General features: G+C 43.4%; 1 protein-coding gene across 1 annotated transcript in view; it reads left to right on the top strand.

The window, feature by feature from the left end:
- The window catches only part of RUNX3 (RUNX family transcription factor 3), a 224035-nt gene that overhangs the window by 60647 nt on the left and 137557 nt on the right, over positions 1 to 25831 (top strand). The window contains exon 6 of the mRNA XM_083751840.1: positions 17990 to 18139. The gene's annotated coding sequence lies outside the window, so the exon portion shown is untranslated. The remainder of the gene's footprint in view (positions 1 to 17989; positions 18140 to 25831) is intronic.

Below are 25831 nucleotides of genomic sequence, written 5' to 3'. Positions count from 1 at the left end.
AGATTACTACTTGTAGGGATTTTTTGTTTGTTTGTTTATGTAGGGGATCAGTAAAAAATAATAATTCTTCATTTGTGTGGTAAAGCCCAATCTGCCATCTCAGGACTCTTCTGCAACATTCTGCTGCATATAAAGATGCAACAGGGAGGCTGTAAGAGCATGGGAAGAGGAAAAATACAATAATTCAGTAAGATTTCTTACTCAAAAGTTGCTCGGTTTTTCAATATGTTGCAATTTCTAAAAGGGGGATTTGGGCCTCTTACAAAGGCCTTCTCTCCCTGACTTTGTCTCTCAGCTAGCATCCTGTCTCGCAGCCTGGGTGCTGTGACATTTCTCTGAGGTAACAGGTGCACAAAAACCACTCTGAGGGCCATCAAAAAACCGATGACTTCCCTCCTTGTATAGACTTCTCCTTTCTGAGGCAGAAAAAGAAGATGTGGTGTCTTTGAGAAGCCGGCCTTGCGTGCTGGGGCCAAACCCTCACTCTGTCTGGCGGCTGTTATCTCCGCTTTTTAAAAATTGTTTTATTCCTTTTTTAAAAAACACCGGAAACTGTTTTTGTCATGTCTGTGTTGACACAATAAACATTAAGATTCATTCTTTGGGGCTTGGGGTGTGAATGCATGGAATTTCCCAAGGCAACTGTGCAAGTTGTTAGAGTAGACAGTCCTTTCATGAAGGCCCATCTGAAACAACATTGATGCCTGTGGAGGAGAATGCAAAATGGTGTCCCATCTTATGCTAATTAGCATGGGGGCGCAATCCATGGGAAACACATGGCTGCTCCCAGATAATCTTTGAAACTGTAGCTTACCCCTTATAGAGCTACAATTCTGAGCATCCTTAACTACCTGCAGTTCCCAGGATTCCTTGGGGGAAGCCATATGCTTTGAGTGTATGGTGTAGATTGGCTTGTCACTTCTTGGCTTCAGCTGAACTCCATCAACACAGTTTTCACTGTGTTTAACAGACTACTTGGGGAAAGTGTTGACCACACAGCCACAAACAAGTTTGGGGCTGGGTTGAAGTTCTGCCAGATTGAGATTTAGCCGTAAGAGCCCTGCTTTGCAAAAATGTGTATATTAGGCAAAATTGCATATAAAAATATGTAAAGATAGGAGAATGTTGCTTAAAAATGTTGGTGAATTTTCACGAGGACTTAAAAAAAAAAGTACACTGATGTAGAAATGTGGAGAGCTGAAGGTTGCAAAAATGAGAAACTGAAATTGACATATTTGCCCATCTCTAATTAAGAGGAAACTGGCCGACACCTGTCCCATCTATGTTTGTACTTGTGGAGTACTGACTGTTGTTATGAGGCACACCATGCCCCAAATTTCAGGAGAGACAGATAGCAATGGGAAGCCACCTTATACCAAGTCAAAACATTGGTCCATATCGTGCAATATAGTCTGCACTGAATGGCAGCAGCTTTCCAGGGTTAGAATCTCTCCCAGCCCTACCTGAAGATGTCAGGAATTGAAGCTGAGACCTTCTGCATGCAAAGCAGATGTTCTCCCACTGAGCTATGGCTTTTTCCTTTGCCAGACTTTTGCTTCCCTTGGGCCCAGCAAATGGTTGGTTTTCCCCGTGAAATGCCTGACATTGTTATTCCAAGGTAGCTTTAGCAATCTCAGCTGGGCTAGAGGGTACAGGTGATGATCTGAGGCTGCCTCATACTGAATCAGCCCATTGTTATCCCGTCTAGTTCAGGAGGGTGCCCACTGATGCAGTGCCATACAAGAGGAAATGTATCACCACAAAAGAGGACACAGATGTGTACAAAATGTTGCACATGCCAATTTAGAAACTAACAACTAAAAAGAAGTATAAGCCATTTCACTATAGTTGGGAAGACTGTGACCTGCAGGTGACCTTTGTGTGCCTACTCAGTCTGCTGGCCAGGTGCTGTTATGGGTGGGCAACCTCAAGACCCCTTGTGTTCTCCTTTCCAATGGTTCTTTATTTTTAATCCAGACTTGGCTTGTAGAGGAGAAGTGGGTAACCTCTGGCTTACCTGTCCCTCAAAACTGCTGAACTACAGCTCCTGGACACTGCAATACTTACTGGAGCTGATGGGAGCTTTTGTTCAACATCTGGAGTGCCTAAGGTTCCCTACCCCGGCTTATGTGACAATTCCACCCATCCTTCCCAGGTTGAACAGATGAAACACTACAGAGAGAATGTGGGTGCTTCTGACAAAGTGCCACTGAGTCTTTTGGTATGATGCTACTGAAGGGAAAATACTATGTCTCTAAATCTAACCCTTCCCCTCATTATGCTCTATATGGGTGACACCAATCCAAAGGTCCAGATGTTTGTAGGTGCAACTCCCATCCTTGAACACTGGCCATGCTTGCTGGGGCTGATGAGAGCTCATTCAAGGTCACAAGTTCCCCACTGCTGCTTTGTTTGAAGTCATTCTTTATTTGAAGCTCTGTCCAGCTCTAGGGTAAAGTTTGAGAAGAGGACGGGTCTTGAAGTTGCCCATCTCGTTAGCACATGGACAGGAGATCAAGTAGGCACACTGCTTGCCTGGCTGTGGACTTGTTTATCCTCACTATGTTGTGATGCATCATATTTCTGTTTAAATGATAGTTGTCAATATATGTGCCTCTGTACATATAAATGAGTGTGTGCAATTTTTCAGGCAAATTGGTGTCCTCTTTCGTCTTTTTTGTGACGTCCACATTTTGAGTGATGAATAAGTGGCCACCCTGCTTGCAGCTGGCTATGCCTGGCACAGCTGCATGAATTCTTGCTACAACCCTACTGTATGTTTGCTTGTGGAACAGATGGATGCAGCTGGTTGAGTGGGCGGGGAGCAGAAACTAAGTATGTTCAAAAGAGGAAGACTCAAGGCTCAGTGGTCGAGCACCTGCTCTGCATGCAGAAGGCCTCAGGTTCAGTTCCTGGCATCTTCCTTGATCTAGGGAGGTGATAAAGAAACCTGCCAGAGACCCTGGAGAGCTGCTGGCAGTCAGAGTAGATGGCACTGGGCCAGATGGGCCAGCGATATGGTTCAGCCTAAGGCAACCTCATATGTGTCAACGTAAGAGCATAAGAGCCTGCTGGATTGGATCATTTCAATGCCCCATCTAGTCTAGCATCCTGTTCTCACAGTGGTCTACCAGATACCCATGGAAAACCCACAAGCAGGGCCTTTTGAAGAGCAAAGGTATTCACAGGGATAGAACCTAGAAGAGTTGGTGGCATGCAAATTGAGAATTAGGGATGGACAAATCTGGCAATTTCGGTTTTTCTGTTTCTCATTTCCCCAGTATTCAGTTCCCCACATTTCTACATCAGCTTGTGAATTTTCTTTTTTAAAAAAAGTCTGAAGATTCAGTAGCATTTCAGTGATAATTTCTCCTATTACGTACATGCATGTATGCAATTCTGCCAAGACACATTTTTGCAAAGCATCCTCTAATGTAATTCAGCTTTCTATGTTAATTTCACAAATATATGCATTTTAATGCACACTTTGCCCCATCATATGCATTTTTGTACAAGTGGCTGCATTGCAAAATTTGGAGAGATGTAAATTACAGAGAGTGGCTGCGTTTTGGTTCTCATGTTGCTTTGGAAAGTGTGAATTATGTAGATTTGTCTTTAAATGTGATCTGAAATGAATTTCTTCCCCATCCCTAGAGAATCTTTTGCTCCCTTTAATTTTTTTGGCTGCTCCATGCAGCATGAAAAGGGCGTTGCTACTATTACAGGATTATTTAAAAGTCTTAGAGACTAATCCAGTGAGCAGGTTTTGAGAGCCATCTCACTCTGGTAAAAAGGTAAAGGTACCCCTGCCCGTACGGGCCAGTCTTGACAGACTCTAGGGTTGTGCGCCCATCTCACTTAAGAAGCCAGGGGCCAGCGCTGTCCAGAGACACTTTCCGGGTCACGAGGCCAGCGTGACAAAGCTGCATCTGGTGAGCCAGTGCAGCACACGGAAACGCCGTTTACCTTCCCGCCAGTAAGCGGTCCCTATTTATCTACTTGCACCCGGAGGTGCTTTCGAACTGCTAGGTTGGCAGGCGCTGGGACCGAACAACGGGAGCGCACCCCGCCACGGGGATTCGAACCGCCGACCTTTCGATCGGCAAGCCCTAGGCGCTGAGGCTTTTACCCACAGCGCCACCCGCATCCCCACTCTGGTGCCCACTATTTAATAGAGATGGGACCTATGGCTGGGTGGAAGCCACAGCTGTAGGACAAATCTAAACTCAGATTTGTAGGGGTGGGCAGTGAAGGCTCAGTTGTGGTTTGGGATGGATGAATCAATTTATTTCTGGTCTGCATTCATTTGTAAATTCATTCCATCTTGTTTCCACAAATAATCTGTGACTTTTAAAAAGTACACCACATGAGCATTCTTTTTTAAAACAAGTATGTATTTACTTTTTAATAAAAACATCTCTTAAGCAGTTTACATAAATTGTATAAAATATTTGTTCAAAAATAGCAATAAAAACACTTTAAAATGGACATAATAAAATTATTAAAATATAGATAAAACCAAACATTTAAAAAACTATGCACATATTAAAAATTGCACACCTGAGTATCACAAAATATTATTGAAATATGTATTTGATCTAGTGCACACATTTCTAAATGTATTTTACCCTGTAATGCATACTTTAATACATTTTACTACGTGGTTTGAGTCAAGAATTGTATCACAACATTCAAAGAAGTGTGACTTCTGAAGGATAATTACTTTCTGATCAAGTGAAATTAACCTCCATTCCTATTGATGGTGGTAACGCAGTCTCTGCATGTGCTGAGACCCCACTGAGTTTGTTTTTGCATATGTTTCCAGACTCTCCCTTTTCATGGAAATGGGTTCCAGAGCTGAGCCCTGCTGAAGAGCCCTAGTTCAAAGCCCTGTCCATTTCTGCCAAAGCTTCTTTCTTCCTCATTCAGAAGCAGGACTTCTTGAGGAGTTCGTTCTCTTTCGTTCACATGAACTGAGCTAGTCTGCATCTCCCAGACAAATGTGCAGACAGGATCCTTCAGATTTCATACTTCTCCAAATTTTGCAGTGTAGTTCTCAGCTCCACAAACACACCAAAATGCACACCATGTGCATTTTAGGATAAAATAAGTTTATAAACTGGAATTTTGTGAGAAAAATATGCATTTTAAAAGTGAAGTTCTTTAAAAAATAAAATTGCAGATTACTGCAGCAAGGGGATGGATTACTGCAGACATGAATAAACACATTTGAGGAGGAAGTCGCGTCAGTTGCTGGCAGCCTTGGTGGCGTCCCATTTTCAGCCTGGCTGGATGAAGCCATGGGGAGGTTAGAAGCTGATTGCCGTAGTGACAGCTAGACTCGGTGCACACCTCAAAACTCACTGCAGTTCAATAAATAGTGGCTGTTGTAGCACATTTTGGTGCAGCTGGAGGGGAGAAGACCTTCCAGGATGAGGAAGGGAGGGACTGAGCTATGGCAGAGAAAACCTGTGCCCCAATGGACACACCAGCACAGGCAATTAAGGGGAAATGTGGTTTACATGGGAGGTCCGTGAGTCAGGGATGGGGGACAAGAAAGGCAGGAGAACCTGTGATGAGAAGTGTAAATAAAGTTGGGGTGGCTTGCTTGGACAGCAGCTTCCCAGCAGCAGAGTCACTGCTGCTTACTGGAAAGGAGAGAGATGAGGCAGCAGTGAGACTGATGCTGTGCTGATGCACCACCAGAGGTGATCCATTGCTCCCGCCAATGCATCTGCACAGCCTGAGCCTCGCAGCTGCCTCTCCCTTCCCCCATCTCAATGGGTCAAAGCAATTCTGCTGCTGGGATGCTACTGCTGCAACTCTACCCCACCGCCAGACCTGCATTAATTCTCTGGGGAATTGGGGACCCACCAGGTGGACCCTGGAGGAAGGATCTCTTTTGGGGCTCCCTGGCAGCTGGAGTTGGGGGGGGGGAGTGCAGATCCAAGGAAATGGGATTCAGACAACATGCAAGACTGGAAGATTCATGTTGTGTCTTCAAAGTCAAGTGTTTAGAGGGCCCTTCTTCCTCCCCGCCCCCATGCATCTCCCCAATTCCTAATTCAGAGTGTGACTCACTCGCCAGCTACAAAAGACACAACACTCTCAGTTCTCAAGAAACCACACGTCTGCATAAGTTTCCCACGGTCGGTACTTTAAATAGAAGCTGCTGGAGGACATGGTCGGTGCCTTTGCTCGCTCTCTCGACAGTCACGCAGCTCTCCCTCCCTGCTCCTCTTCCCTTCCTTCCCCATGTCCCTTTAGGCTAGTAAGTTATCAAAACCAATGGTCACATTTGATCTGAAAGGGATGGAGAAATATGAAGTCTAGAGTTTTGCTTTTGTTCTTTTTATACCTCTAGGGACAGGATCTGAGGTAGGGAGGGCCAATGACCAAAGCCTATAAAGTTAGCCTCTTTAACCTGTAGGCCGGCTCCTGCTGTTTGAGGTGGCTGGCCTCTTTACTACTTTATCTGTCCCCCTAGAACAAGCATTTCCAACCTGCGGCCCTCTGGATGTTTTGGCCTACAACTCCCATGATCCCTAGCTAACAGGACCAGTGGTCAGGGATGATGGGAATTGTAGTCCAAAACATCTGGAGGACCGAAGGTTGGGGGTGCCTGCCCTAGAAGGTCCTTTCTGCTTGGTTTTCCTTGAACAATTGGGTATTACCAGAAGCTTTGCTAGACCTGACCTGGTAGATTAGTCCAGAACCTTGCAAGAGCTTAACACACACACACGTGTGTGTGTGTGTGTGTGTGTGTGTGTGTGTGTGTTATTTATTTGGTTTTTCAAATTAAAATTTTATAATCACATATCAACATACAAAATAAAACCAAGATTCCAAAGATTCCTGGTCTTCACTCCTCCCCTTTGTTCGTCCTATTGTTAATCATTTCCTCCTGCATCTTTTATGATAATCCAAATCTTTTACATCTCCATTATGTCCAGAATTCACCATTAGACTACAAGTGTCATTCCAGTCCTACTAACATTTTAGCTGTTTACAATGGTTTTTTAAAAGATAAATTATAATTTCCCTCCCATTCCTTATTAAAATTATGGTCTTCCTGATTTCTGATTCTTCCGGTCTCTTTAGCCATTTCAGCATAAGCCACCAATTTATCTCTTCTGCAAGTTAGTAAAGTCAGCTGCAAACTGAACAAACCATTAAAATGTTAATATTTTAACACATAATAGAGCCTAATGGAGCAGAATCAATCATGTGTATACTCTATATTTTTGTTTAAAATGAATATCCAAAAATACTGTACCAAGGTTATCCAAGTTGTGAAATTCTGTTAAAGTGAACATGAATTCTGTGCCTTGTGTACATTATGAAAGACAGGGAGTTTTCCCCAGCCCTACCTGGAGTTTACAGGGATTGGACTTTCTGCATTGCAGTGTGGGTGCTCTACCACTGACCTTTGCCAGTTCCCCAGGATAGTTTCCGCTCTGTTGCCTACCTTGAGTATTCAGGATGAGGTGGGATACAAAACTAAGTTACAGGCAGACCATGGGCCAAACTAGAATGAACTACATGTGGTTTTTCACTGAGGAATTTTGTTCTGAAAATCATACCCACCTCCCATTACTATAGCCAGGTAGAATGTGACTTTGAATACAGCAGGGGGACCAAACAAACATATAGTAATAATCTTGGAAGTGAAAGGGTTAAGAGCCTATGAAGTCACCCAAATTTTCAGAATACAAACTGCAGCCGCCATAAAAAAAGTGGGGAGAATCCACCCCAAGCTACATGTGATTATTGTTTGGGACTTTTAAAGAATTTTATTGCCATATCATCTTGATTTGCTAATCTGGTTCTTGCAGACTCTGTCAATGTATTTGGACGAGAGTGAGAGTAATGCCATGTCATTGACTTGAGATTTTACTTTTATTTCATTTTTTTAAAAGGGAGGTGGCAACTTAATGTCTTGTTGCTTTTGATGTGTCTGAGTCTGAGGCGTGTGGCAAGAACAGGACCGCTTTTGGGTTTTGGGGTTCCAGCTTTGCTCTGCCACGTAACCCTAGTTGTGTGTTTGGCTTGGCTGCGATCATGCACAGGCGAGCAAAATGCACTCTGCGTGTGTTTGAAGGCACACTTCTCTTAATAGTGAGGCAATGTATTCCAGGGGCTCTCAGCCACGGGCTTAGTTCTGAGTCCCCAGTGAGTCCAGGCCTGAATTAAAGCCCATCTACTTCTGCTGGGGAAAAGCAGGTGCAATCTTAACTCCCCTGCGTTGTGATGGTGATTTGTCTCTGTGGTTTCTTTGCAGAGTTGATCCTTGCAGATAAGCCACAGCTCTTTGGCATAAATGCAGACCCTCCCCCCCCCCCGGCTTCCTCCTGCTTCTCCAGCCCAACCACCTTCTCTAGGTTTCAGCAACTTTGCAAGTCACTCAAGAAGAGAATAGTAGTGAGAAGTTCCGGTTTCCAGTCACAGAGATGAACGATGACGCAAGTGCCCAGGTTCTGAGCACAGAAAAGTAAAATAAAGCAGAGAAGAGCGTGCGACAAGAACCCTTTAATTTCCCAGTGTTTTACGCCTGTTTCCAGTAATCAGACGCAGCCCTTGCAGGCAGCCAGCTCACAGCTCATATTTTGTCAGAGTTGTAAAGTAGTGTGGTCAAGCCATTGTTGTGGCATATATGTATTTATCCACATACTTCTCCCTATCCACTTTCTCCATGGATAATATTACAGTGGTACCTCGGGTTAAGAACTTAATTCGTCCTGGAGGTCCATTCTTAACCTGAAACCGTTCTTAACCTGAAGCACCACTTTAGCTAATGGGGCCTCCCGCTGCCGCCGAGCTGCCAGAGCATGATTTCTGTTCTCATCCTGAAGCAAAGTTCTTAACCCGAGGTACTATTTCTGGGTTAGCGGAGTCTGTAACCTGAAGCGTCTGTAACCCGAGGTACCACTGTATATGTCTCTATTACATCCCCCTTACTCTCCTTTTTTCTAAACTGAAAGACCCCAAATGCTGCAGCCTCTCCTCATGGTGGAGTTGTTCCAACCCTTTGATCATTTTGGTCACCCTTTTGTGATCCTTTGCAATATCCCTTTTGAGGCAAGGAGACTGGAACTGTCCACAGCATTCCAAGGTGTGGTTTCACCCTAGACATGTGTAACAACATTCTGATGGTGGCATTTTTATTTTCAAATCCAGTGTCGGAAGCAGTTATACCCCTGAATAAGGGGCATCATGAGTGGGAGAGTGCTGCTGTGTGCAGGTCCTGCCGGTGGGAGTCTCAAAGGCATCTGGTTGGCCTCTGAGGAAAAGAGGATGCAGAACTAGATAGGGCCTAGGTTTGATCCAGCAGGGCTTTCTTTATTTATGTAATCAATAGGATGCGCCTTGCCAGGGAGATTCGGAATTTGAAGTCTGCTTTAAGCTTTTCCCCACTTGGGTTTTAAATAATTTTAATTACCTCCAGAGGTATAGAGAACAGAGGGATGGACAGACAGACAAACCACTTCCAAAAATGTATAGTAGATTTATGAAACATAGTTTTGACTCATCTGATTATTTTATTAATATTTTGATCCCAGAAACCACTGAGAACTTCTTTCAGATTCTCCTTTCAGTTGTTCCAAAATATCTTCAGATTTATTCTGGCTATTTAACAGTAATTGTGGGGGAAAGGAAGGATTACAGATTAACATTGTGCAGCAAGGCAACTATGAATTTTATTATGCTTATATCCCATCTTTCCTCCCTGGAGTTCAAGGTTGTGTACATTGTGACCCCATCCATTTTATCCTGACAGCAGTCCAGTGATGTAGATTAGGCTGTAAGATACTAACTGGTAACCCTATGTCCCCTAGGCAGCTTTGTGGCTGAGTGAAGATTTGAATATCCCCACCCCCCAGTTCTAGTAGTTTCACAAACTGTTGATCAGGGGGCTCTTACGCAGCAAATCCATGCTTCTAAGATTTGAGATCCATATACTTTCAAATGTATATTTGCATTATAACAACAATGGCTTGAGAAGGTAGGAAGGAAGGAAGGTTCATTCTTAGGGGGCTGAATTCTGTGCCAGATAGGGATGTATGAATCAATCAACTTCAGTTCCTCTCACTTTCTCATATTTCAGATCTTAAGTTCAGATCCACATTTTTGCATCAGTTTGCATTTAAAAACAACAACCCTTCATGAAAATTACTCAGCATTTTAATGTTCATTTCCAGTAATATGAACATTTTGGTTTGAAATTTTGCCTAATATACATACTTTTGCAAGTAATTTTTCCTAATATAACACACTATTGCTTGTTGCCTTCACTAATGTATGTCTTCATGCACACTTGCCCCTAACATATGCATTTTTGTACACATCATTTGGCTGGAGAACTTGATTGCAAAATGCAGAGGTGCAAATTTTGAGGGATGGCTGTGTTTCAGGTCACGTATTGTCTCAGGAAGTGTGAACTAGACTAGCTTCATCCACCTTTGAATGTGAAGTGAATGCAACTTTCTCCCTCATTCTTAATGCCAGATACCACATTCTTTTGCTTTGTTTGTGTGGAGTCACAGTATACACGCAGGCGACCTTGGATATGCTGGAATAGGGTACGTTCCCTTAAATACAGGGTGTGGCTTCAAGTGGGGCATCTGGCAACCTTACTCATAACTGAATCAAGTCATCAGACAAAACAGGCCACTTGACTCTTGTTGGCGTGGCAGTTCCAAATGAAACCACATATGGAAACTGGGCGCTTAGTCTGAGGAAATGCACAAATCTAATTTAAAAGTATTTATTAAATGCAGTAGCATGGAATTTCCCAGGCGCTTCCCCCCTCCCCTTGCAGCTCCTTTACAGCAGTACATCATCAGCTTGTTTCTTTCAGCTACTGTATGCTTATTAAATAATAGTTCGCTCCCGTCTGGTAGAATTTACTGGGGATGCAAGGGAAATTACATTGCCAGATCAGAGTGTCGCTTTTAAAGTTAAAACCAAAGAGCTGCACTGCCAGCCAGTTCTAATTCTGGGCCAGTTCCTTCCTTCCTTCAGGCTGAAATATTACAACACTTTCCTGAAAGCCAGGCCACATCTGCACCACACAGTTAAAACCCCAAAGAATCCTGGGAATGGTAGTTGGTTAATGCTGCTAAGAGTTGCTAGGGGACCCCTATTCCCCTCAGAGCTACACTTCTCTGAGTGGTTTAACAATAAATCCCTCTTGCAAAGGAACTTTGGAATTGTAGCTCTGTGAGGGGAATAGGGATCTCCTAACAACTTTCAGCACCATTAACAAGCTATAGCTCTCATGATTCTTTGGGTGAAGCCATGACTGTTAAACTGGCATGATACTTCATTAAATGTGTAGTGTAGATATGGCCTAAGTCCCACAGTGAGATGTCATAGTAAGTATACATTGGTTTGAACTTTGCCTGGTCTAGATGCTCAAAGGGCCTTCCTAGTGCAGTAATACATTTTTTAAAAAAGCAATTATTAAATTGTGGAGAAATGCAACAAAACTACTAAAAGGAGCTGTGTTCTGCTGCAGGTACAACAGCAAGGTCTTGTGGCCCTTTGAATATGTAGCAACAAGTTTATTTTGAGGTGGATTCTAGTCATTGAAAGCTCATGCAATAATAAAATAGTCTTTCAAATGCCACAAGACTTTGAGGTGCTTTAAAATTATATTCAGAGAGCAGTTTCATGAAATATCATGAAATGCTTCTTCCAATTAAAAACCTGACATTAATATATTATTAAGGCATAGGAAGTTTATCTTTAAAAGGTTTCATATCTATTTCACTGCCTCCAAAAAGGAACTAAATCAGTTTCAGTTCAATTCCCGATTGATTGATTGATTGATTGATTAATGTGGTTCTCAGCTTTTTTGTGTGTGTGCTTTCAGAATTTTGCAAGCTGCTCTGCTAAAGTATAAAATATACCCAAGGAGACTTAAGAAGGCATTAGCACACATGCATTGTAATGCGAACAATTGTTTCGTTTAATTTTTCCATCCATTATGATCTATAAGCTTAAACAGCAGCATCACTTTTCAGTCAGATAAAATGGTAAATGCAGTGGCTGCAATCAAACTTCATTCATGTTCAGTTAACCCAGAAATTAGAGAAACTACTTTAAGGTGCAATTCAGAGATTTTTTAATTCAGTGAATTAGTTACTCGGAACCAACAATCTTACTTCAAGCAATTACTATCATCATTACCGCCGCCACACCAACTTCTGTTCCTCAATCAAAGCACAGCTTGGAATTTCTACAGTCCTACTGATGTGGGTGGGGGCCATTTATTTATAATGGTGGTGGTGGAGAATCCATCTCTGCCTGGCCAGGGGGTGGGGAGGTTTGTTGGAATAGCAGACATTCTTCCAACCACTTCAAAGTAAATACAACATCAGCCCACCTTTGTTCTCTCAACATGTGTCTTTAAATTAATCTCTCTCCTAGAAACAAGGAAGATCAATCAGACCCAAACACCTTATTCATTCCTCCACGTAAACAAGTCTAGCACTTGATCACGACAGGGATGTGGGGGAGACATAGGCTGATAGCTTGCCTTAAGACTACTGTCAAAGAAACAACTGGAGTGAATAAGACCTGCTATTTATTAACTGCTCTCTATGAAAGATGATGATTGTTCTTCAGGGTATGTCTTCTCATCAGTTGTTTTGTCACTTGATCTGCTACACAAACTCCTGTCATGTCCATCTTCATCATTTGATACCTGATCATTCATCCAATATCAGAAACAGTGTGTCTCTGAATACCAGTTGCTGGCGGAGAGTGGAAGTGGTGAGAATATTGCTGCATTTATGTCCCAATTGCAGGCTTCCCACAGACATCTGGTTCATCACTGTGAGAACAGGATGCTGGACCAGATGAGCCTTTGGTCTGATCCAGCAGGGCCCGCCTTGTGTCGAAAGAGTGAGAGTCATAAGTTTTTCCAGGGCCATGCTCAAGCCTGTTGCTTTAGTATTACAGTGATAGCTCGGGTTAAGAACTTAACGTGTTCTGGAGGTCTGTTCTTAACCTGAAACTGTTCTTAAGCTGAGACACCACTTTAGCTAATGGGGCCTCCCGCTGCCACCACGCTGCCACTGTGCAATTTCTGTTCTCATCCTGAAGCAAATTAATTCTGTTCTCATCCTGAAGCAAATTTCTTAACCCGAGGTACTATTTCTTTCTGGGTCAGCAGAGTCTGTAACCTGAAGCGCCTCTAACCTGAAGCATCTATAACCTGAGATACCACTGTATATAAAATCTTTTGGTGTTTTAAATGGGTTGATATTTATATTTAACTGTGTTTTTGTTTGTTTAATGATAAGTAACAATTTTTTCAATTTGCGAAGAGGGGGGATGGGGGACAAATACAATTCAGTTCACATTTAAAGACGAGCCTAGCTAATTCACTCTTTCCAAAACAATACGCAAACTGAAATGCAGACACCCTTCAAAATTTCCACATCTGTGAATTTTGCAATGCACTTCACCAGCTAAGTAGTGTGTACAAAAATTCATATAGCAGGGTACAGTGTGCATAAAAATGCATATACTGGTAAAAAGAACATGCAAAAAGCAGTTTTTTTTAAAAAAAAAATGCAAATTGATGTGGAGATGTGGAGAACTGAACTTAAGCTTGGAAAAATGAGGCAAGAGAGAGGAAAGGGAAGTCACATTAAACGCAACCCCAATTCCCATCAGCCTCAATTGGTTTGTCCAGTGGTCAAGGGTGATGGGAGTTGTAGTCTAAAAATATGTGGAGGTTATCACAGTGGAGCAACGATGCTTAGAAAAGAAGGTCTGAAACCATACAGCAGCCTCCACCAGTCAGGTGCCACCCAGATGTTTTGGACTACAGCTCCCATCAGCTCCAGCCAGCCCAGCTGGAGGGAACCAGACTGGTGAAGGCTGCCATACCATTTTGCTCCAAGAGCGAAGGCGGCCCCTTTGCTAAGTGGAAACTTCCTGAATACATCCACGCAACAATGGGCAGTGTTTTATGGTTCTGTGTTCACAATGTAACTTGGATTTTCAAAGGGGAAACGGAACAGCTGCTGCTTTCTTGAACCCAAGCAAGATTCTCCTTTCATTCTGCCCTCCTGTACAGCAGGTCAGCTCAATTGCTTGGACCTATTGATCTCCTGTTTTCATAAAAACATCTGCCTCTGAATGAAAATGATGCTGTTAGTGCAATAAGCCATTGCCCTCTTCACCGGTCTTTACAGATTTACACAATGCAAATCCCAAATGGAACCACTTTATTGTCAGAAGAAGCAGCTGATTTTTATTTTTATTTTAATCCCAAAATCTTTGGTGTATTTCAATATATCTAAAGTCTGATTCAAACATGCAATAGTAGCACACTATGTGGCTTTTCAGCATTCTTCCTCATTTCTTTCTTTGTGTATAATTTTAGTTATTTTAAGGTGGGGAATTATATGAACATGCACTCTCCTACCTGTACTCAGAATTTTAAAGAAATATATCATAATGTGACTTTGGGATCACAACAGCAACTGGTCAGGCTGATCCTCAACATTTCTAATGTTGAAAAAGTTGGACTGTGATTTCATTGGTATTGGATAATCTAACAATAGTTAGAACTCTGCATTCTCCACACAGTGTAATAATAATAATAATAATAATTTATTATTTGTACCCCGCCCATCTGGCTGGGTTTCCCCAGCCACTCTGGGCGGCTTCCAAGAAAGATGAAAAATACACTAAGTGTGTGTGTGTGTGTGTGTGTGTGTGTGTGTGTATCCCGAGGCCAAATTTTGCACTGAGAAAAGCTGTGTTTCACAACCTGTATAAGTCTAAGATCCCTGCTTCATGAGGCCACTGGCCCATTGAGCCCAGCATCCTATTCTCAGTTTTATATTGAACAGATTTGCATGACCCATCATATTTGACATAATTTATCATGTAACATTTTAAGATTGTCATTAATTTTTATTATTAATTTGTTTAATAAAGTGCAAAACTGGTGAGTATATATTGCCAGGCAGAAAACTATGTATATTTGTAGTTGTGTAATAATTAATACAAATAATTTATTATTTGTCCCCTGCCCATCTGACTGGTTTGCTGGACCAGATGGGCCACTGGCCTCATCCAGCATGCTTTTCTTATGTTCTTATGTGATATCTGAAGTATTCAAATATTTAAGTTATGCAAACATTCTATGGTGATGCAAAAAGTGACTGATAATTTTAAAAGTAAATTAGGTAGCCTTGGCTCCCCTGGAACTCCAGACCCTGATCAAACATGTCCATTTCTCACACACACACCCACTAAGGATACTCCCCACAGACCACACAGCTGCTCTCCACTTCACTAATGTTTCTAATTAAAAAAAGGAAATATAACACTTTTCTGTATTAATAATTTCTAGTTTTGAGGATTTTCTATCCCTCTGCTAAGGCTTCTAAATGCCATGGAATTTGATTCTAAGTAGGAAAAGCATGTATGCATACACAAGGAAAATGCACAGGTATGTTGTAGGGGCACGTGTTTTGTGCACAAATTATAATAACCAGAGATGGCTAGTGCCCTTTGGGACTAGTGGCATGGAAGGCAGGGAGACCAACCGTAAATGGAGCCAGGAGCCAATGACAGGCAACTAATTCTAGCTTTGTCACTCTTTTCCTCCCTGCTAAGTTCTACAAGGACAAAACTGAGACTGAGGAGGGAGCTAGCAGGCAACCAGGCCATCGCCAAGTTTGTGGCCATCGCTGCTTCTTGCAGGAGCAAATTCCGCAGTTTAAATATGCACCCTGGGGAAAAGTACTTTTGTTTGTCTGCTTGGAATCTTCCAATGTTCAGTTTCATTGGATGTTCGCAACTTCTGGTGTTATAAGAGGGGGAGTGATAGGGGCTGATAAGAGTCAGAGTCCAACAACATTTGGAGGGTCACAAGTCCCCTGCCCCTTCTGTGAAGAAAGGAGCATCTCACTGACCCCACAGCTCTGTAAGCCCTCTCATGTGCTTACAGCTCTGTAAGCCCTCTCATGTGCTCTTTCAATGCATGGGGGTCAGTTTCACTCCCCTATTATTATCCTCAGTATGTAAAAAGAGCAGCTCCCTGTGGGATCAATTCCATCTGCTGGTGCCTTAGTTTCTCTCCTCCCCCCCCCCCCCCTTTGGACGAGAGGAGCCTTTCCAGGCAAACTAGAGGTCTGTGGGCAGGAGCTGTAGCTCAATAGCAGAGCTATGCAAAAGGTTCCTAGTTCAGTCTCTGGCATCTCCACGCAGAGCTGGGAAAAGACTCCTGTCTGCTATTCTAGAGGGCTGCTGTCAGTGTCAACAGTACTGAGTACAGACTAGATTCAGCCCTGCACAGGCCTCAAATCTGAAGTCTCCTCAGATGAGAAGCAAGGAGAGCTGAATCTTCAGCAGATCTCAACATTGCCAGTGATTTTGAGGAGCCATGAGGCATGAAGGTCCCTGCCCCTGGATTAGAAGTCTCCACATCAGCTGCCTGAATTCTAGGACCAGGTGGCTAAACCTTTTCAACCAGAGGCCCATATTGCACCACTGTATGGCAGTGTAGTTGGGTGGGGTCAGAATGAAATGGGGCCAAAGTGTGCAGGACCACACTCCTCTGCACACATATATGCTCACATGAGGTATATGCCACATTTTAACACTGAATCATGCACACACAGAGGCACACAACACACACACACACACACACACACACACACACAGCATCCTAGGATGAAAATCTTCCCTGAATAACTTATTTTAAGCAGATCTTTTTAAAATTGCATTTGTATCCCACCTTTCTTTCATACACAATTCCTCATGTTCCATTTTAATTCCACAACAACCTGTGAGGTAAGCTAGGCCCGAGGGTCACCCGCTGAGATTCATGGCTCTTTCTATCTTTAGGCCTCTTTCTCTTGCTCTATCTGGCCTCCATATGCTAACTCTTTCCAAAGCATTTTCACTGGAGTGGTTGTATGTGTTTGCCAGTAAACAGGATTTTTGTGTGTTGCTTTTATTTATTTTTTTTTCAGCAAAATTTGAAGAAGAAAAAAGTCTATTGCCGAGGGTAATATGATTGTTTTCCCGAAACCAAAAAATAAATAAATGTGCTGCTTGTTTTATGAGGCTCTGAGACAGGAAAAACATCGGCTCTTATTTTCTTGCCCATTCTTTTGGGAAATTGCAATTGCATACTTTCCTGCAAAGGGGGTTGTAGGAAACTATATTTGCATAATTTCCTCCCCTTTTCTCTGGCTGATATTTATATAGGAGGGGAATCATGTTCTGGGGCTTCTAATAACTGGCTTTCATCCCTTCCCTCCCTCCACCAGCACTGCTGCACACTAAGTTCCAGGCAACCCAATCTGCATTTCAGAAAATGGGATATGGGTTGGATGTTAATAGTTTCCTGACACTGTTGGTTTTGCGATGGGTATATGTGTGTGGCGGTTGAAGTGTGTTGGTGGAGATGCACAATGTCTAACACTACAGATCACAAAGATGCCACATCTCAGGGGTCTGTCTGCATGCTTCTCCTATTAATGTAGTTTCCCTCTTGAAAGAGACAGCAGCCCCATTGGAAACTTTTTTGCCAGATCTGATAATTGGATTTAACCGCAGAGAAAGCCTTGTGGGACAGACCACTCTCGCCACCCAAACTGCAGCACATTCCAAAACCCCATAGAGGGGCCAAGAAGAGATTCCCAATTGCTTTTGCACTAACTGGCACATTTATTTCTGCCTTGCCATGGTTTCTTGCAGAAGTAAATTAGTCCTGGTTTCTCCCCCCCCCCCCAATATTTCTTCCCCTAACCATGCAAAATGCTTGTTGTCCAGCCCCATCCCATAACTCTTTCTGGTTTGCTTGCTTGCAGGGCTCTAACAGCAAGGAATGAAGGACTTTAGCAGTGAGGGATGAAACACCCTAGATGTTCTGTTCATACTCACAAAGAGCAGCAGAAACACTTGGGAGTAAGCACTTCATCTGCTTATTGTTTGGTTGGTTTGTTTTCAGATGCACAGGGCCTGAAGTGCCAGTCACCGTGGAGCGTGAATAGCCTTGAAGATCAAGCCCCTGTCCTGGTCAGAGGATGAAACCGCCTGCCATTCCAACTGGGAAACTTGCATGACAACAACCCAAAATCCTTTGGGCACTAGGAGTCAGGTGATATAAATATTACAGAGCTATTGTCGTCTCTCAATCTGGGAGTCTTGTTTCTATGGGAGGCCATCTGTGCCTGTTTCTATGGGAGGCCACCTTGTCAAACTCCACAATCCCACTGGTTCAGAATGCAAAGGCTTGTAATACTTGTCTTCATTCCAGGGTGAACATTGTGGCTCCACAAGTTCCAATCTGCCTTAGTCTGTAGCTTGAGCTGGAAAAGAATTCATTACCCTCCCCTTCCCATTTACCTGGCCTGGTGATCACTATGGCAGCAATGATAGGGTGACTGGCTGGGGACCTCCCTTCACCCCTAACACCATCATCGCTGCTATGAATTCCTAATACCAGGAGCCCCAGGACTTGTAGTCCCCAGGGCATCTGACATGTCACCTGAGCAAAGCTGCCCTGGAAAAAATACATTTACCAGGACCATGTTGCTTGGGGTGCTGAAATCAGGAATAGGGGGTTCCTGGGGGGTTGGGGGGAGGTATTGAGGCCATAGGAGCCAACTCCCAGGAGCTGAGGTCCCTTCACCCTCCCATAAAATGTGGGGCTCCCAAAGTTGACGGGTATTGCAATTCAAATGGTATGGGTGTGCCCCATTATGTGATTGATTAGGTGGGGTGGGGCTTACCTGGGCCCCTCTAATATTTTATTCAAGGTGGTACCCCTGGTTGAGGCCATATTCCAGGGATGTCATCAGGTACCTATTTTGGTCTTGGAATAAACTGTATTATAATTGTGCGAGGGTATAAGAATAGCTTGGTTTGCTTACCCCCATTCTGTATTGAACCAATTCAGGCTGAAGGTCTTTGGCTGGCCAGCCCAGCTGTGGTACTTCCTCACCTTTGGGCCTAAGTATGTGAAATTCAGAAACAAGCATACAGTTAAGAAGGATAAGTCCTCCATTCCCACAATTAGCTCTCTGCCAGCTCTGTGCAGAGCTCCTTCTTTTTGCTCTCCCAATCCCAGCCTTGTCACATGCGTATGATAGCCAGTCCAGGGGCTTCTAAATATACAAATTGTCTGTTGTGTTTATTGTCTGCCATCAATGATCAGGACACACCAAAGCTGAAAGTGAGAGCCATTTGTCTGCTTTGCAGTGCATCATGTAGCAGCAGGACTTGAGGCAGCCTTCAAAAATTCTTTGGCTGACCATGCTGCTGGCCACAGAGAAACAGCTGACCCATCTGGTTTGCTCCTCTGTGAAATGCTGGAACAGTAGTAGGCCAAAAGGCCAGAACTAATCCTGGCTGTGTCAGTTACTTCATCATCCTTGCACACCCATGAACGTAATTGTGTATTGTTTAGGGAACTTGGGATATAGACAGAGCTTCTGGAAGGCAAGTGACAGGGTTTCTCATTTTGTTTCAGTAGCCTTGGTGGTTGTGGAGAGGGGTTAGACTCTCACAGCAGGAAATGACCTCAAGGGTCATCTGGTTCAATCCCTGCTCCGTGCAAGCGATCCACTGCTATATGCAACATCCCTGAAAGGTGGACATTCTGCTTGCTTAAAAGCCTTTAATGAAGGAGAGTCCCCCATATCCCATATGCTGAACAGCTCCGACACTAAGGAAATTCTTCCTACTGTTTAGTGAAAATTCTTTTTTCTCATAATTCAAACCCTTTGTGGTTTGGATCCTACTCTCTGGAGCAACGTAAAATAAATTTGACGCACCACCTATGTGGCAACCTTGCAAACATCTGAAGGTGCTACAAGCCTAGAGGTAGGCTTGGTTCTTAGCTGCACTGAAAACAGCACAATGTCAGTCGCAGCTTTACCTCATTAGAGAGGGAATTCTACAGTTGGGGTGACACCTCCCAAAATGTGCTGTCTTGAGTCACCAAACCATGGTCTACACTAAGAGGTGGAATGACAAAAAGGGCCTCCCCATATATTTTAAAGCCCAGGCATGAAAATAAAGCAAGAGGCAACTGGGTCCTAAATTATATAGGGCTTTAAGAATGATGATGATGATGACGACGATGATGTTAATGGTGGTAATAATAACAATAATAATTAAATATTCAACAGTTTGCTTATCTTTCCTGAAATTATTACTTTTTATAACAGTCCTCTGGGACTGTCATGAGGCCTTATAATGTTAGAGGCCTGTCTAGCAGTGGTTGCTAGGTGACAGGTTCAGCGAGAGAGAGACCCCAGCAGTGGTAGCAGGGGTTGGTGGGGCTCCTATAGAGACTCCGCCCCACAGGATTCAGCCACCTGAGGTGGCTGCTTCAGTCCACCTCATGGGTGGGCCAGCCCTAAGTTTTCCCTTGTGTATAAAAAACCCCCCGTATTAAACAAGTTTAAGTTTCTCTTGTCACTAGTGGTTAAGTCCATCTTTTGTCCAAACCCAGCCATGCTGCCAGGAAGTTTTGAAGTATTCTGAGGGAATTGGTGGCAATGAAAATAAATACAGAAGCACACACACATGTACATGTGATAAGTGAGGCTGTGAAACCTGGGGTCCCTGACACACCCCACTGTGAGCAACTATATTGCTACCCATCAGAACATCAGGAAAGGCAGTCCATGTCAGGAGTGGTAATAGCCTCTTTGCACCTTCCCCAGAAAACCACTTACTGATGCCAGGCCTACTCCTCTGTGAGGAAAGGTTACAGCATCTGGTGCTTTTTAGTTCAGAGAAAAGGTGAGGAAGAAGAGACATGATAGGAGTGCATAAAATTATGTATGGTGTTGAGAAAGTGGACAGAGATAAGTTTTTCCTCCTCTCATACTACTAGAACTCAGGGACATCCAATAAGGTTGAATGTTGGAAGATCCAAGGCAGACAAAAAGGGGGACTTCTTTGGGCAGCACATAGTTAAAATATGGAATTCACTCTCACCAAATGAAGTGATGGTGACCACTAACTTGGATAACTATAGAATTAGAGGATTAGACAAATTCATGGAAGATCAGGCTGCTAGCCATCATGCATATGCTGTGTTCCGCAATGGCGGAGCTTCATGGTCTAGCACCGGGGGGGGGGGGTGTGGAGAGCTGGCAGGGGTGAGGCTGACGCGTGTCCTGGGGCGTGGCATGCAGCCTACTGGGGCGTGGTGCCTAGTGTGGGCGGGGGGGGGGCAGCAGCAATGGCACCCTACCGGGATCGCACTGCTGTGCTACCCCTGCACTCCACTTCCTTCTCCAGTGGTTTTCCCCACTGCATTATGTATGCCTTTGAATGCCGGTTGCTGGTAATTGCCAGTAGGGAGAGTGCTGTTGCACTTAGGCGCTGCTTGTGGGCATCTAGTTGGTCACCATGAGAAGAGACTGCTGGATTAAATGGGTCTTTGGTAGGGCTCTTATTATATTCAACACTAATAATATTACTACAGTTTGATTGCTAAAGTTGTTCTTCTCCCTCTACCCTCTGTGTTACAAGTTTTGCTATGGTTTCCAGTTGAAACAGGAAGATGGTATTTAAAGCCCAAAGCAGGAGGGTTGTGATATGCTTTTGCTACAGTCCCGTGAGCTTTGCGCCCGATATGTTAACATGCTCAGTGATTGCATGGAACAGTTCCTGCAGGAGTGTGGAATTTGGCTCATCGTATCTCCAGTGGGCCCTGTAATTCTCCTTTTCCTCGGTGAATCAACCAGAGCTGACGGATCGCTACTGAATCGCCTCCTGTCCTCTTGAAGCGAGGCATGGTGATCACTGTTATGTTGCCACAAGCGTCCATATAAATGTTTGTAGGCCGAATTATGATTTTTGGAGGATTCATTCTGGCTCGCTACCATTTATGGAGGGAAAGGGGCCAGGGAAGAGGAACAATATTTGTTGCAAGGAAGCAGTCTTTGACAGAAAGAAATGAAAGATGAAGACTTATAGGTTCTCTGTTTTGCAAGCTTATGCTTATTATAGTATTGGTTGGGGAGAAGGCATATTTATATTCTCACAGTTGACTGGTTGAGGGTCGAGCAGCATTCTGCAAAAGTATTTTATATATACAGTTTGTATAAAGTAAAGAGTGGTCCAATTAACCACTCATTTCATGTAAACTTACATCAATGTGAGCCTGTTCCTACTAAAAAAGAGAAAAATACTGTTATCCTAATTTATAGCCCCGAGAGGCTCCCAAAGCAGGTTACAAAGGATTCTCATAATAAAATGACACTCAGGTATGGTTTTGGGAACAAAAATAACATATTGTCCCCCTCTAGATGTTGTTGGATTACAGCTCCCATCAGCCCTAGTTAGCATGGCCGATAGTCAGAGAAGATGGGAATTGTTCCAGTGGCATTTCTTGGTCTTCCTTAGAGCCATCCTTCCTATTAGGTAACAGCTCCCACCAATGTCTTCTGGGGGAAGGAAGTGGGGGGCCATGATAGAGGTAATTTTTCTCCTGTTGCCAGGCACCCACTCTTGTTTAGTTGTCGTGGTGAATGAACAGCCACTCTCTGAGCTCTCCTCCCTGCATGTCTCTGATCCATCTAAAACCGCCAGTCTAAACTAGAGAAGCCATCTCCAGCCCCTGTGGTAATGAAAGCCATGTGTCAAGTGTGTGGCATGTAAATGGAGCAGTGTTTTCTTTATGTCAGACCTGAATTTCATGGCATTAGCCCCCAAATTCTAGTATCAAAGGGTGAGGTGTGAGCTTCTTTTCTCTCTCTCTGCTTCCTTCAGATCAGCCAGCATTTTAATAGATACTCTCATGCCTGTCTTTTATCTTCTAAGCTGAAAGGCTCCAACATCTATAGCCTTTCAACATTGGTCAGGGTGGGAACCTGTAGCCAGTGAATATTGGTCAATGAGGGTGAATGGGGCACTGTCCTGCCATCCTCAGTCTGCCCTCAGCAAGCCTCTCACAACCTGCCTTATTGGTTTTTTTATATTCCAAGTAAGTGTGCTTATACGATTGTATCCTTGGTAATCTTTAGAGCAGATTTTTTTTTAAAAGAGAAAACAAGAAAGAGAATGAATAATCTTGGATTTCCGAGGACTGCAGTTCTCTGCTGTTATTTCTTGTGGTTTTTATTTTATTATTTTTAATTGTACTTGTTTAAATTGTTCTCTTTATTTAAACCACTCTGGGACCACCAGAGGTCAATAGTCTTGGACACCTGCTAAGGCCCATATCCTAGCTGTGGGCATATTGCTGACTGCCCTGCTCTTTCTCCTTCATGCTATTGCCGTCTGTTCACTTGCCCTTTCCAAGCAAGGATGCAAGGATGACCAGCAAGGATTTCCATGCAAGGATGACCAGCCCAAGTCCTTTTGCTGCCTGAGACAGAGCATCAAATGGTGCCTCCCTCCCCCACCAGTCGAGAATCTCCATACCGGTCCAATTATTAAGGCAAAAATCAGCCAACTGAGGTGGATGCTTCACTCTGCCTACTGATAGACACACAAGGAACCTCAAAAGCAAGGAGATGGGAAAACAGTGATGTGATTGGGAGAGCAGGAATGAACAGGCAGTGGTGACAAAGAGGAGGGGGTCCAGCAAGGGGGGAAATAATAAAGATGATAATGATGATGATAATGATTTATTTATACACTGCCCATCTGGCTGACCAGCCCTAGAATAAGGACACCTAAGAAAGGCAGAGTAGGAGGGGGCTTGAAGGTGCCCACCCACAGTTAGCAGCAGCTGGACAGCAGATTGAACAGGCACAGGCAACTCGCCTCATCACACTCTTTTCCACTACAGTATTGTATTTTTTAAAAAACAACAACAACAACCAATTACTTTCTAAATCTGCACCTATCCAATCAATTTGGCATATGCAAATTTATCCAGATAATTTTTTCAGATGATTTCCTAAGTTTTAGCAATGTGTGAGTTAGCTTACCCTTAGCTGGGGTGGGGAGACAAGAGCATCCACTAGGGCATGTTAGTCAAAGCTGTGTGTACACACTGAATACCATCTAGTATGAAAGATTCAAAACTTCTAATGTGATCTATGAAAGCAGGGGCAGTGGGCATTCCAGAACAAGGTTTAAATGTTTCCTGAACAACACTATACTGCTCGGTCAGGACCATTTGAAAGACTGTCTAGCCCCAAACCAATTTAAACATAAAAAAACAATGAAGGGAACATTAAGGGCTTCGAAATTGTCCATCAGCAATTAGCAACTGGACAGCAGAGTGAGCAGGCACAAAGTTTGCCAGGTCAGCTTTTCTTTCCCACCCTGCTGTAGAGATGGACAAATAAGTAATATTCAACTTCTTAGTTTTAATTCAATTCAGTCATAAATTCAGTTCATCTCATTTTTAAATCAGTTTGTGGATTTGTTTTGAAGTCTGCACAAAAATTCACATGCATTTTCATACATATTTCACCTACTTTTGCCTAATATATGCATGTTTGCAAGCAATTTTGCCTAACATAATGTTACTTTTACTGATATGTGCATTTTTGTGGGCACTTTCCCTTAATATACATATTTTGGTTGCAGAACCCCGCGTTGAAGACCGACACTCTTTGCTTTGTTGATCTACGCAAATATATCTCTACAATGGTGAGATGTATTAGATTTATACTCAAAGGTAATTGTTTCTGAAGCTAAAACAATATAAACAAATTATCATATGCAAGTATCTGTTTTCCTCTTTTGTCATCTGTTTTCGTGAAACAGTTCCTCCTTTTGGCAATATATAACTGGCCACCATAATGAAGAGGACTCTACAGTTTTAGCGAGTCTTCCTTCCAAACCATGGGTAGGTAATCTAAGGTCCGGGGGCTGGATCCAGCCCAATCGCCTTCTAAATCTGGCCCGTGGACGGTCTGGGAATCAGCGTGTTTTTACATGAGTAGAATGTGTCCTTTTATTTAAAATGCATCTCTGGGTTATTTGTGGGGCACAGGAATTCGTTCACCCCCCCCAAAAAAAATAGTCCATTCCCCCACAAGGTCTGAGGGACAGTGGACTGGCCCCTGCTGAAAAAGTTAGCTGACCCCTGTGGATCCAAACCTTTTAGGTGGGAGTGAGGAACGTTGGGTCTGGGGCTTAAATGTGGCCATCTAGGCCTCTCTGCCCGGCCCTTGGGATTCTTACCAGTTCACACACACCTTCCCATTGCACTGCTTTGCAGCTTCCTTAAGTGATGGAATGCTTGCCTGGATGGGTGGGTGCCTAGAACCAATCTCACTGTATAAAAGTTATGTTCACATTCATTGCTGTGCCTGCTTTTGCTCTTGATTCCAGCCACCGCTTGCTCTCAGGTTTCCCAAACAGGTATGTGGCCCTTTGGCTGCAAAATATTCCCTATCCCTGCTTTTAGGGTTGAAAGGACAAGGCTGGAGAGGAAATGCCCCAGGAAGCTGCTCCTAACACATCAGGGAACATCAGGCCCTCCAAAGTTTGGCTCCCTGCCATTTTGGGAAGCAGAGAAGGTCTGGCAGAATGTCAATCTCTTGTTTAGACTTAGTGGTTTCCTGTGGTGTTTTGGTTAGGATGGCAACCACAGCAAACTGTCTGTCCCCAGACTCATCTGCGCCAGTCTCTCCCTTGGCACGCCTGTTTTGTAACATAAAAAAAAAAATCTACTCTTTGTTTTCAGTAGAAAGTCTCCATTTACCAACTTTGTATGTATTTTGTTGTTAAATACCCTTTGTTGATCAACTTACCAAATATATGAAAAAATGTAAAAGTATATTTTTAAGGTCTATCTAAACTGGGAATTTTAAATAGCAATATTGCTTCTTTCCTTCTATTTTAAAAAGCCAATCTGGAGAGATTC

Source organism: Podarcis gaigeae, assembly GCF_964106915.1.
Source record: "Podarcis gaigeae genome assembly, chromosome: 8".
NCBI classification, from domain to species: domain Eukaryota; kingdom Metazoa; phylum Chordata; class Lepidosauria; order Squamata; family Lacertidae; genus Podarcis; species Podarcis gaigeae.
The sequence above is the reverse complement of the archived record's forward strand: the minus strand, read 5'-3'. Positions and strand labels throughout refer to the sequence as shown.